The sequence below is a fragment of the Pinus tabuliformis genome, chromosome 5_2 (assembly GCF_031772625.1).
Source record: "Pinus tabuliformis cultivar Carrire ecotype Pingquan chromosome 5_2, CPIR1, whole genome shotgun sequence".
Taxonomy (NCBI): domain Eukaryota; kingdom Viridiplantae; phylum Streptophyta; class Pinopsida; order Pinales; family Pinaceae; genus Pinus; species Pinus tabuliformis.
Window position 1 is genome coordinate 164,537,583 of NC_142306.1, and position 13,876 is coordinate 164,551,458.

The window sequence follows — 13,876 nt, forward strand, 5'->3', positions numbered from 1 at the left end:
CGAATAAAATAAGACTTGGAGAAAGGGTAGGGGTTCTCTAATATAGAGATCCCCTTCGTTATCTCTAGACTAGAATACATTATTTTAAAAGAAAACTACTCATTAAGATAAGTAGAAGATTATTCATAACTTAATATCAGTACAACATAGTAGATAAGTGTATCCCACAATAAATAGTGGTACAATAACTATATGTATAAATGTAAAAATAAAATATGTGCATAAGCTAGGTCGTTACTATGCGGGAAAAAGAATAAGAGATTATTTATCATTCAAAAAAAAACATACAACAGTGTCTATGGGACCTTTATTTTATGCAAAACGAATTTGACTCTTAAATGTATTTGTATGTATATCCATTGAGGTTGGAAAAAACAGAACAAAAAATAAATCTTTGTAGCAAAACTAATTATTGGGGTTTCAAAACCAATACCATAACCTCGAAACTACATATTTGATGTTTTAACTGAGAGAAAAAATTGAGAATATAGACAAGAAATCATTATAGAAGCATTGAAAAGTAATCACAGTACAACACAAAGGGCATACAACTCTTTTGTTGGAAGAATAAAGAACATAAACTATATGTTAAAGAGTTTTCTAATAATCTATGGTGCATCAGAGTACAAATATTTTGGTTTGAAATCTCACGATCCATCATCTACGGAAACAAAAAAATATAGGTCGATGACCTATATCTTAGAATCACTTTTGACATATTCTAAATATATTACAAACTAAATGATTGGAAATAACGAAATCTAGAGCCAACTCCTGAAGAGTTAGGGTTTCAAAATAACATCACAGTGAGCGAACTCTACCACAAATAGGACTAAATTGCAATGACATAGTCTCACGATGTGGCCCATACTGTTGTAAAGGTCAAGAAAAATGTCATTTTTTTAGTTTTGTTGTGAGCCATAATTATGACTTATGACTTCTAAGGCATATTTATTTCAACTAAAAATGCCATTCATCACAAGTGGGATAGACTATGATTGGATTTGGACTTGTGAAAAATTACTTTTATGGTCAAATTTTTGCAATTGATGGTTTTTTGCATCATGTGTTTAATGAAGAGCTAATGTGTTAAAATTATGTTCTCACTATAATCTTCTTAAAACTTAGGAATAATGGTTTTGGTCTTATCGATCAAACTAGAAGGGAATCTTAATAAATCAACAATAATGCTTGCAATTAGGTGGCAACCTTCTATCAATTTTGGCGATCATATTTTTGTATACATCTAGACATAGAACATCATGATTTGAAGGGCCCAGGACAAATTAGAATATGTTAGCTCCATTCTTAAAGGAATTCTAATGTGGGAAACATTTGATCCTAGAGAATAAGATCAGGTTGCATGCACAAACACATGGGATAGTCTGAATTTTCCTAGGGATGGCATCCTTTCCAATATGGAACTCAATTTCTTTTAATATAGTTTCATACCTGCAACTCGAGTTGGAATTAATGGTGGTTCAAATGGTCTCAATTCTTGTTAGGATCCCTCTTCATTATATAATGGAAACCTATGATTATGTAATTGTATAGAATTTGGGCACAAAATCCTTCTCTGTCAAATTAATATTCTAGTTTGTTTCAATTTAGTGAAGATGGAGAACGAAAATAGTTTAACGGAGGATGTGTTTGGACATATGATGTCATGAGTGATAGGTGCCTTGGAATTCTTTAGTGAGTCCATCTCCAGGCATGCAGAGATGATTTTGATGGAGTCCCAAACTCAGATCAAGCTTCTGTCACAATGAATTGGCCTCTTGGAGGCCAAACTAAACCATTTTGCAGTTACCCTATGAAATGTTAAACTTTCAGATAGAGAACAAATTGTTGGCCTATGAATTTTAAGCAAGTGGGGTTCATCTCACAAAAGATGAGGATAACATGGAGATGTAGGGAAATTATGCAAAATGAAGAAGACAATTCCTCTGTTGGAGAAGAACAGGAAGTCACTCCTCCACAGTTTGACACTAAAGAACTGAATAGCCAGTCAACTATAATATGGAAGAAATTTAGAGACTTGATTAGTATTATATTAGTTATCATGTCATGTAAATATGTAGCATTCGTAGGTGTTTTCTAGTGAATCTACGATGAAAATTAGTTTAGGATAGAATTTAATAGCTTAGGTGGTAATAATGTTAATCCATTAGAGAATTTTTAGACTATTGTACAAGAAGTTTTGGCATATGATGTATAAGGTTCTTTCCTTCAAACCATAATTTTTTTATGAAATACATAACTGTTTCCTTTAAAAAAAATGTGTTGATGTTTACTGACTCCTACCAATATTTTCTTGAATATTAAAGTGGAACTAAGATCTTTGATACAATTTCTTCATAAAAAAAAATCCTTCATAAACATCAATGACCAATGTAACATATAACCCTCAGATTGTTGATTCAATATGAGAAGAGCTTCCACCATAATTTCACAATGGAAAGGATAGATTATAGCTGCAATATCAAATATATATATATATATATATATATGTGTGTGTGTGTGTATATTACGCACTATTGAGCTATATCTAATCATGTACAAGTAGTGCCTACATATCAATGAATGAAGATGAAAAAGTCTGCATTCAAGGAATGCATGAAGATGAACATCAAAACTTGTAATGGAAGCAAGATTTTATTTTTTACCTTTATGTTAGACATGAAGCTCCTCTACATGAATGTAAGTGAAGCTCCACTAAATTATTGTAAGTAACAAATTGAAATAAATATATTATATTACATAAAACACATAACCACAACCACCCCTTGCTACATTGTACTCCAATTGAGTGGCAATCGATCAGGAAGGGATGACAAGAACATTACACATCTCTAAGGATACATATATACCCACCATGTCTAAAATTTCAAATTCAATTGTGTCACCAACAACAGACACATTTCCTTAACAAAACTTATATGGCAGTCAAAATTCCCATTTTTTCATCGCGACATGGAAAAAAGCATAACCTACAAACCATGGTTATGATATTGCATTAAAAAAAATGTAAACTACCAAGTGCATTGCATAAATAAATGACAATATGAACCCTACACTTAGATGCATAACTCGCTAACAATGAAACAATAACACAAAATGTGGACACCAAAGTTAGAGTAGAGAAAACCCCCAATAGGGAAAAATCCATTATCTTCCGAATGTGTGAAAAATCATACAAAGGACTACATTGATAATGTGATACTCCAAAGTGGCTGCTTCAATTCTCATATTGAGAGGAATCTGAACAACCAAAAGATAGTCATTATTCAAGTAGCTCTCTCATCAATTTGGCGCATACACTTATCCTCACAACACGAAGTCCCTCTCCTTAACACTTCGGAACTTTGTTATTTATAAAAGAAAATATAAAACATACTAATACATAAACCATTAGGCAAAGCTTGTCAATACATTGCAACAAACTTGCAAGAATTTATTGCATCTTTCTAGCATAAAACCTTAAGACCTGATATGTTTAGAGAATGTCATCTATGCATTATTCTCTAAAGAGGAGTAATTATCATAACTTGTTTCCTCTTAAGATCATCTATCCTCCATGATCTCAAGACCATTGTTATGCTTCCTACATAACAATATGAAAAATATAGCTACATAGTAAATATGATTTTTTTTGCATATATCTCATTTGCCAGTTGTTATAAAATATATTCATTGGACAAATAAAAAAATGAGTGGAAAGGTCACAATTGAACCATTAAACAAATTCACTAAGGAAAATACACACATAACAAAAATGTATGAAGTAATGGGGTGGCTCTTTAAAATTATTAAACATTTAATCAATGGGGCATTAGTTCGCTGGTGTAGATAAGAGTATTATGTCATTTACCATAGTTGCAATCTTTGATGCAATATGCCCCACCCACATAGCATGAGTTTCAAATGGATAGGTAGTTGTATAAGTCTCAATAATATTGAAAAAAATAGACACCCCTCAACATTAACACCAAACCAAAGTATGCTCTCTGTAGTGCACATTCTTAGGAAATATTTTTTGTTTAAGTATATATACATATTTTTGAAATTCCAAGTCTTAGCCAGCATAAATAAAAAGTAATTGCCTCAAAATGCTAGAATGCAAGCCCTAGGTCCTAGAATTTTAACTGGCTCTAATACCATATGTGAAGTCCTTAACCTTCCAACTAGGTTTATTACCTAAGTTACCCAAAATAGGTGTTTTTTTTAATGAACAAGAAGACTCCTTAAGAGATTTATTGTTAGAGTCTTGCATGTGTTCCTTTACATCTTGGCGGTTGTGAACAAATTATAGTTCCAATCATAACAATAAATGAATAAAATTATAAATAATAGTTAAATCAAAGAACTTGTCGCTCATTCAATTATAACTACTAGAAAATATATGAAGTTACTATTGCCATAAGACACATGTTTTCCTAAAAGATAATTAACATAGTCACCAAGATCTAGAGTTAATGCATTTGTAGAAGTATAACACACAATCAAGGAAATCAGGATGAATTATGGCACTTGAAATTAAAGGATCATAGAAAATAACAAGTCCTAAGAGGCACAAATGTATAAAAGAGAGTTTAGAGGTTGCAACAATTGAGACCTGAGGGAACAACAATTGTGACTTGAGGGAACAACGGTTGTTACTTGAGGGAACGACAATTGTTACTTGAGGGAACATAAATAGTAATTAAAGGTAATATTTTTTTTGTTTCATGTGTGACAGACCATGTTTAGGGTCACTATTGCGACGAATCACATATGTTGTCGCAGTTGTGATGACCTATGGTTGTTTGCACCCCGAGGTTAATTTGATCGTTTGTTTAATTGGTCATCTATGACTTTAACTAGTCCTATGTCATGAAAATTGTGACAATAAATAAATATATAAATATCCCGCATGTAAGAGATGTTGTGACATATTTTCTATAACTGCAATAATTTTGAAAGGATATCAGGCCTTTTTTGCGAGCGAAAAAACATACTTTTTTTATATAATTGTTTTGTGGTTGCACGTGGGAAGAATGCCAAATAACATTAAATAGGGTTTGATAACTAATATGCAAGGGTAAATAATGGGAAATGTTATTGCCCTTGCAATTAATTGTAGGTGCAAACATCCATGAAGAATTTCATTTGAAATAGCTTATAGACATTGTAGGAAGAATGGGCACATTGAAGGGGGGGAACAAATATCATCCAGTGGTAAGTTGCTATTTATATTGAATCATTATATATATTTTCTTTATACTAATAATATTTGTAAAAATAATTATTGTTATAATATTTCTTCTACAAACTAATTATTTCACATGATTGTTTAAAATTATTATAATGTCAAGATGGCCCTCTAGGTCCACCTCCCACATTTACCAACTTTCACCAATTTTCCCAGGGTAAACATGAGTTGAGGGTCACTATGATAAGACACAACCTTCAAAATGACTTTAAGGAAATGGAGTTGAAAACTTAAAACCTTACTAACTTCCCTCAGGTGCTACAGGACCTCCAGGAGCAACCAAACCCCTCTAGGTGTCCAACTCTTGAGATAACACTCTTTTTCACTAACCTAGAGCCGCAGTTGCTCCCTTGCCAAGGAATGCAAGTGATTGTAGCTATCTAGTCACACTGATAAGGTACCTCCATGCGACTATGGACTTTTCCAGTCAGATCTATGATAGTGACCCCAAATTCTGAGCCACTTTTTCAGGGTCAGGACTCAGGCCTCTGCCCACAACTCAGTGAAACTTCCAAAGATGACAAATGACATAGAAATAAATCTTATGAACTAAAAATTAAACCAGGAATTAACCTAACCTCTCCCAACCAGGACTGGTATTTCGTCAAACACACGGTGAACATGCAACCTATAGGTCATGAAAGCATATATGAACATAAGGGTCTGAAAACTTATCTGGATTTAACAATAAGGGTTTATGCCTTCTCACAGTAGCTATCATAACACCAATTAGGTCTTTCATTCATTATCCATACATTCATAAGAGAAATGTGTTAAGTTCCATACTTAGATCTATCAATTAACCATGCTTATAACCATCGCATAATGAGATAAATAACAATGAGAGAACAACCATCATAGCCACATAATAACAAGTACATTTACTTATCAAAATCAAGAGGAACTTAGATCTTATTAACCATAAGAAAAAGGCAACCAAGTCAGGGACTTCCACATACCACCCAACCATAGATTCGGCTTAACCAAATCTTTCTTTCATCTAATCACCCCCATGCCATATTCCAAGCATGAGTGTGGGATCTCATGGTATAAAACCATCCATAAACAACCAAGGGAATCTAGAGGTTAAACCACCTCCACCCTCACCATACCGTGGTCTCACCTAAACTGGTCCTCATATCACAAAATCAAACCGAGCTTAGATGCCTCATAATTCCTTCACCATCCCTTGAGGAGTTTTCATGTCTCCACCCATGTGTTGAGTGCTTCCTGGAGAAAACCATCCCCACCCCCAACCCTTGGTATTTTCCTAATACCACCTCACCCAAATCCAAAACCTTCTGGAAATCCATAGCTCAATCAAGAAAGAATCCCATCACACCATAGCTATTTGTAAATGGAAAGGAAAGGTTGATATAATTGTCAAAGCCTGAAAAAATTGATGCAACTAACAAAAAAGAAACCAAAATACACACATGCATATGCCATGCATGCCAAGACTAGCTAAGAAACCATACATGTAATCTATTACCTGTAATTATTCCTCCTGTAGTTGCTTGATCTGACCTTTCCTTGATTGGTCCTTACTTTCCTTTTCTTTCCTTGTCCTTTATTTTCTTTCCTTATCTTTCCTTTGCTTCCCTTTTCCTTCCTTTGCTTGCTTGATTTCCTTATCCTCTTGGTGATCTTCTCCTCTCTGAGACTAACTCTAAAAATAAATTGACAAATGGATACAAACTCATGCTCTGATGTGTTTTATTATTGATGCCTCTAATTTCTTCATTTTCCTTAATTTTCCTTTAATTTCCTCCTCACAAGAAACCTGTGACCTTTCACCTCCCTTTTCTCCTAATTTCCTTTATTTTCATAAACAAATATGTCAATAATACCTTTTTGCCTTTTCAAATCCCTTACCAATGCCTTTTCTAATTTCCCTTAACCACAAACACAACAAGTGATGCCCACTATTTTGCCCAAAATTCAACTTGGAATAAGTGTCCCTTGAACTTGGTCTTATTTTTCCTTTATTAACTTTTATTACATGAACTTTTGACCCGGAGTTGTTACAGACCCCTCCCCCTTAGGGGAACACCATCCTCAGTGTTCTATGTCGCCTACAACCAGCAAAACTGTTGAAATCCAAAACATACTACCCATGGAACTTTATAATGCAGCTTGTTGCATTATTTACAATGAACAACTTGCTCCAAAGAAAAATCACCATGACAAACATGACATCATGACAACCATACCACTTGTTGGAGATTTATAACACAACTCATTGTAGTATTTACAATAACAACCATACATGAATATGTACATATACCAAAATTGATTTGCCTCAACCAACAAACGATGAAGGATACATAGCCCACATCTGATCATCCATCTCCCATGTGGCTTCATTGGGCCCTAAGTGCTTCCACTGCACTTTAACTTGTTTGATTGCTTAGTTATGGAGCATGAGTTGTTTCCACTACAATATGCACTGAGGTTCTGACTAGAATTCTTCTTCTAGTTCCACCTGCAATACAGACCAATCAATAACATGATCAACATCCTTTACATATCTTTTAAAGAAATGAAACATGGAAAACATCATGGACTTTCATTATCGAAGGCAGTGCAAGTCTGTAGGCTAATGGTCCAATCCTCTCAAGGATCTTGAAAGGCCCACAATATTGTGGTGCCTACTTGGCACATGTTCCAATCCTCAAGGATCTCTTCTTAGGCTTGATGCACAAATACACATGCTCCCCAACCTAAAACTCCTTGACTTCCCTGTGTTGGTCTGCATAAATCTTCTGCATGTCTTGTGTTTCCCTTAGATTCTTCTTTACAAATTTCATTTATTGTTCCACGTCAGCCAACAAGTCTGGTCAAATAAGTACCCTGTTCACTAGATCACTCCAACTTATGGGAGTATTACAACTCTACCCATACAATGCTTCAAGTAGACTCATCCTCAGTGACTCCTGATAACCGTTGTTGTAGGAAAACTCAACCAAATGAAGTTACTCCTCCCATCTCCTTTGTTGATGTATCACGTACATACTTAGCATATCCTCCAGAATCTTGCTAACCCTCTCCGTTTGTCCATCTTTCTGCGGATGCTAGCATTGTATTAAAGGCCAACTCTGTCCTCAAACCTACAAACAACTCCTTCCAAAACTTGGAAGTGAACTTAGCATCCCTGTCTGACACAATAAACTTCGGAACACCATGCAATCTCATAATCTCTGTGATGGAGACCTATGCCACCTCACTAAAAGAATAAGCAGTCTTCACTAGAATGAAGTGAGCTACCTTTCTTAACCTGTCTACCAAAACCATGATAGAATCATGTTTCCTCGATGTCCTCAGAAGACCTGTAATGAAGTCCATGGAAATGACCTCTCATTTCCTTTCTGGAATCGGAATAGGCTGAAGTAATCAACCTAGATGCTTACACTCTACTTTCACCTGCTGGTATTCTAAACATATATCCGCGAACTCTACCACTTCTTTCTTCAGATTTGACTAGTAGTAGAACATATTCACTGTTGTTAATGTATTTTGATATCGTAAGTGACCTAAATATGGATTGACATGAAACTCCCTCAAGATAATATTCTTCAGCCCATTTTCATCCAGCACATAGATCCCGTCGCTGAATCTCACCAATCCATCTTCCATGAGATGATAGTCCACATCCTGATCACTTGTACGTTGTTTCTATAACATGTACCTAAGCTCCCTGTACATGTCATCATGTTATCCTTCCTATAAGATATGATCCTGTAAATATGCCCATACATGCTCACTACTACAACATGGTTCATCTTCACTCTCTTGCTAAGAGCATCAACAACCCTTATTTCCTTACCCTTCATGTATCTGATCTCAAATTCTAACTCAAAGAGGGTGGCCAACCATCTAACTTGCCTGACATTTAGATTTTGTTGGTCAAATATATATCTCAATCCACTATGATCACTCATTAATACAAACTCCTGCTAAGAAGATAGTGTCTCCACATCTTCAATGCATGGATAATAGCTTCCAACTCAAGATCATGAGTCACATATTTCTACTTGTGCTCATTCAGTTTCCTAATCTCATATAATACCACATGTCCCTCCTGCACCAAGACTCCACCAATTCCTCTCTTGCAGACATTTGTTCACACAACAAACTCTTTATCTCGTTCTGCAATCTTGAGAACTGGAGCATTTGTCAACAATTTCTTCAGCTTCTCAAAACATGCTACACATTCCTCTATCCATTCAAATTTATTCCCTTTCTTATGTAAATATGTAATGAGATATGCAATGAGTGAAAAGTTCCTAATGATGTAGTAACCTGCTAATCGCATGAATGATCTAACGTCATCCACATTCTTAGGAGCTACCCACTCGATGATAACCATTATCTTGTATGGATCTACTACTATGCCTTCTTTGGAAATAACATGTCCCAAGTTATGCACCTATGTTTGAAAGAAACTACACTTTCTAAGCTTGGCATACAACTCATGCTCTCTTAGCAATCTCAACACTATTGCTAAATGCTTGGCATGCACTTCCTCATTCTTAGAATATATCAAGAGGTCATCAATGAATACAATAACAAACTTGTCTAGATAAGTGCACAACAAGCTATTCATCAAGCACATAAAAGTAATTGGAGCATTACTCAAACCGAATGGAACTACAACAAACTCATAATCCCCATACATGGTCTTGAAAGTAGTCTTGTAGATGTCCCCTTCCTTGATTCGTACCTGATGATACCTAATCATAGATCAATCTTCGAGAACACTATTTCTTCCTTGAACTAATCAAACAAGTCATCAATCCTTGACAATGGGTACCTATTCTTGATCGCCACCTTATTTAATTTCTTGTGATCATGCACAACCTAATAGTATCATCCTTCTTCTTCATGAACAATACTAGTGCACCCCAAGGCAATACACTTGATCAGGTGCTCAAAAATAAAAGTGTCAAAATTTTGTTAAACTTAGCTTCATATTGAATAGCTTGCCATTCTGATTCCAATGGTGTAAACAAAACTCAAATCCGAGCTCGTATGCAGAAGTTAGAGAAATTCAAAGTTCATATTTGACTTTCTTACATGGCATGATTGGATGATGTGGCAAGGTCTTTTAGCGAATGAGGAGGCACCAAGAGGAAAACCACCATTCGCCCTGGCATATCGCGAATCACATGTCGCAAGCGGGTCGTGTTAAAGAATCAGCCCCAAGCGAGGCCAGGGTTGTGATGCGGTAAATCGCAATCGCACTTCGCAACAGGGAAGTCATTGCAGAAATTGGCCCCTGGTAGGTATCGGGTTGCGATGCGATCACAATCGTAGATCAACGAAGGGTCATGTTAAATAATTGCCCCCAGCATACTCGGGTTGCGATGCAATATCGCAATCACAAATCGCAACACTGCAAGTCTCACATATACAAACACCCCATGTTATCTGCTGATTGCGAAATGTGAATAAGATCTGAGATGTGAGATGTCATCAGTCCCAGTTTAATGTCCTGTCAGGTCTGCGGAATCGAAATTGCATATTGTTGTTGGGTTTATAGTACATAATCCCACATGACTCCGCTGATTAAGATTTGCGATGGATAGTCGGTGCCGATGGATTATGGCCCACTGCTTGACAAAATTCTCGCTTGGTTAGTAGATTTTGGAGTGAAATTGTGGGTTTATGTCGAGTTTGGAGTAATTTGTGGAATAGATAGTGGGAGAACTAGGAGAAGTCATAAATGCTTTAGTTTTCCAACAATTTGATTGCAAAAAGAGGCTAGATAGCCATTTTTTAGTATTTTGAACTCATTGAGATAGGTTTCAGAGAAATTTGAGCATTGTAAACACACTTTTGTTGTAATTTTGAGCATAACGGAGAGGCCCAAGCATTGGAAGCTAGACTAAGGAGACGTAGCCTAGAATGGGCGAACTCCTCATCAAATATTTTTGTCGTTTGTTGTATTTTGATGTTCTTTGCTGTTATTTTGCTATTGTTCAACATATGTTTTATGTTAAATTGTTTATAAAATTTACATAAGAAAATCTCATGGGAATTAGTTAATTAAGAAAAAATGGTGAATCCTTAAGCACTTGATAAGAAAATGATAAGCATCTCGCGTTTGATTCTGAATGGGGAATTAGCACAACATTACTAATCTAGTTCATTTCAGATCAAGTTGGTATTAGAGCACTGGTTTTTGCTTACTAGATTTGCTTTGTGAAAGAAGGATTTTATTATTTTCTAGTTTTACGTTCTGCTAACAAGGTTAAAACTCAAAAGAGGTGAAGGAAATCTAGTTGGAAGCCCTAAAGTTGGGTTAAGGGGAAGAAGAGAAAGGTTGCCACAATCTCCAACACCATTTTAACCTCAAGTTCCAGTTGAGACTCCAAAGATCATGTCTCATGGAGGAGAACCTACAAGCATGATAGAAGATGAGAATACCTTCAGAAAGGATTTCTTTGATATGATAGATATGGTGAAGGTCCTCTATGAAGGGAGGAATAGCAAGTTGCAAGGAGAAAGTTCCAAACCTCCCAAAGGAGAAGGCTCTTTAGGAGAAGGTAATGGAAACATAGGTAATGGGAATGGAGACAAACCTCCACCCTCTTCACCATCTTCTTCATCTTCTTATTCACAAGCATCTTCACACTCTTCCACTAATACAACCCTTACTCATACTCATCATAATTCTTCAAAAGGAGTTGGAAAATCACCTCTACTTAAACTAGATGTTAAATTCTGGTTGCCCATGTATAATGGTGAAGTGAATGCAAAGAAGCTTGATAATTCAATTCATAAGTTGGAGGTGTATTGCAGAATTCAGAACCTTCAAGAGGATGATATCAAAATTCAGTTGGCTTCATTGAGAATGGAGAGTGCAACACTCATTTGGTGGGAAGCAAGGACTCAATACGAGATCAAAAAACATGGTAAGATCTCTATTACTTGGTTTGATTTCATTTCTGCTAGAAAAAGAAAATTCTACCCTTTAGCTCATATGTAAAAGGCTATCATTAATTGGAAAAATTTCAAACAGTTAAAAGGTCAAAATGTGCAAGAGTATATTTAGGAGTTTGGGAGGAGCTCTTATGCTAGGAGTATACTTGCAGTCACAAGATATTGTTTTAGAATACATAGGAGGTTTGCATAACTATCTTCGACACACCATACTTATGTTTAATACCACGAATGTTGATGAGGTCTATGTTCAAGCTACACACCTCGAAGCAAGAGGAAAAAATGTACAAGAAGAAGGTAATAAGAATTCATTCCAGAGTGGTGAAAAAAGAAAGAAATCTAAAGGAAAGAAGAAGAAAAATTATTTTGTTAATAAAGAAGGGGAGAAAACTGTGTGAAAGAATTGTTCCAAATAGGGCCATGATGAAGGAAATTACTGGAAGCTTCATCCCGAATTAAGACCAATGAAATTTAACAATAAAGGGAAACAGAGGACAAACATTCTTGTACAACAAGACTTCGGTTCTGATTTAGGTGATGAAACAAAGATTGCAGCCATAGTCACTAAAGGAAAATCTGTGGAAAAAAATCAAAGAGGAAGTCATGGCAAGCATCAACGCAACAAATAACTCCAACAATGCTTCAAATGAAGAAAACATAATTGAGTTGTTCCGTATCAGAGTTATTTCCAAACACACCAAGATTGATACATTGTTTGACTGTGGATCCCAGGAAAATTTAATTTATACGGACTTGGTCAAGAAGTTGAAACTGGAAACTATGCCTCATCATAAACCGTATCCGTTAGGTTGGATAACCAAGGATGCAAATCTTCAAGTCACAAGGAAATGCGTTTTCAGGTTTTCTATTACTGCCAATTTAATTGATGAAGTCGAATTAGATGTAGTGCCATTGGATATTTTTGGAATTGTGTTGGGAAGACCATATCTATATGACTGTAAAATAGTTTTCCATAGATTTAAGAACAAATATTATTTGTTAAAAGATGGAGTGGAGTATATTGTGAGAGCCCATCATAGAAATCTTAATCTATCTTTAGCAAGCGCAGGGAAAATGAAGCAACTGGTCAATTCCAACAAGAATCTTGTGCTCCTTATGATCAAGCAGAAGAATGACACAAAGCGTGAATCCTTTGTAGGTTGTGACGTGAAGTTGAAATCCGAATTGGTTGATGTGGTCAATCAATATGGAGATGTGTTTCAAGAACCAAAGGGATTTCCACCAAAAAGGGGAATTCAACACGAAATTCATCTACCACAAGACTATCCACTCCCAAATATCAGTATGTATCGAATGTCAATTCTGGAAAGTTTAGAAATTAAGAAACAAGTCTAGGAATTGTTAGATAAAGGTGTAATTCATCCCTCTACTTCTCCATGTGGTTCACCAATTGTTTTGGTACCAAAGAAAGATGGAATCTAGTGCATGTGTGTAGATTATTGAGCTTTGAATAAAATTACCATAAATAATCGATACCCACTGCTCAGAATAGATGATTTTCTAGATCAGTTGAAGAATGCAAAATATTTCACTAAATTAGACTTGAGAAGTGGATATCATCAAGTTATAATAGTTGAGGAGCATATTTGGAAGACTGCTTTTAAAACCAAACATGGATTGTTTAAGTGGTAGGTTATGCCTTTCGATTTTTGCAATGCT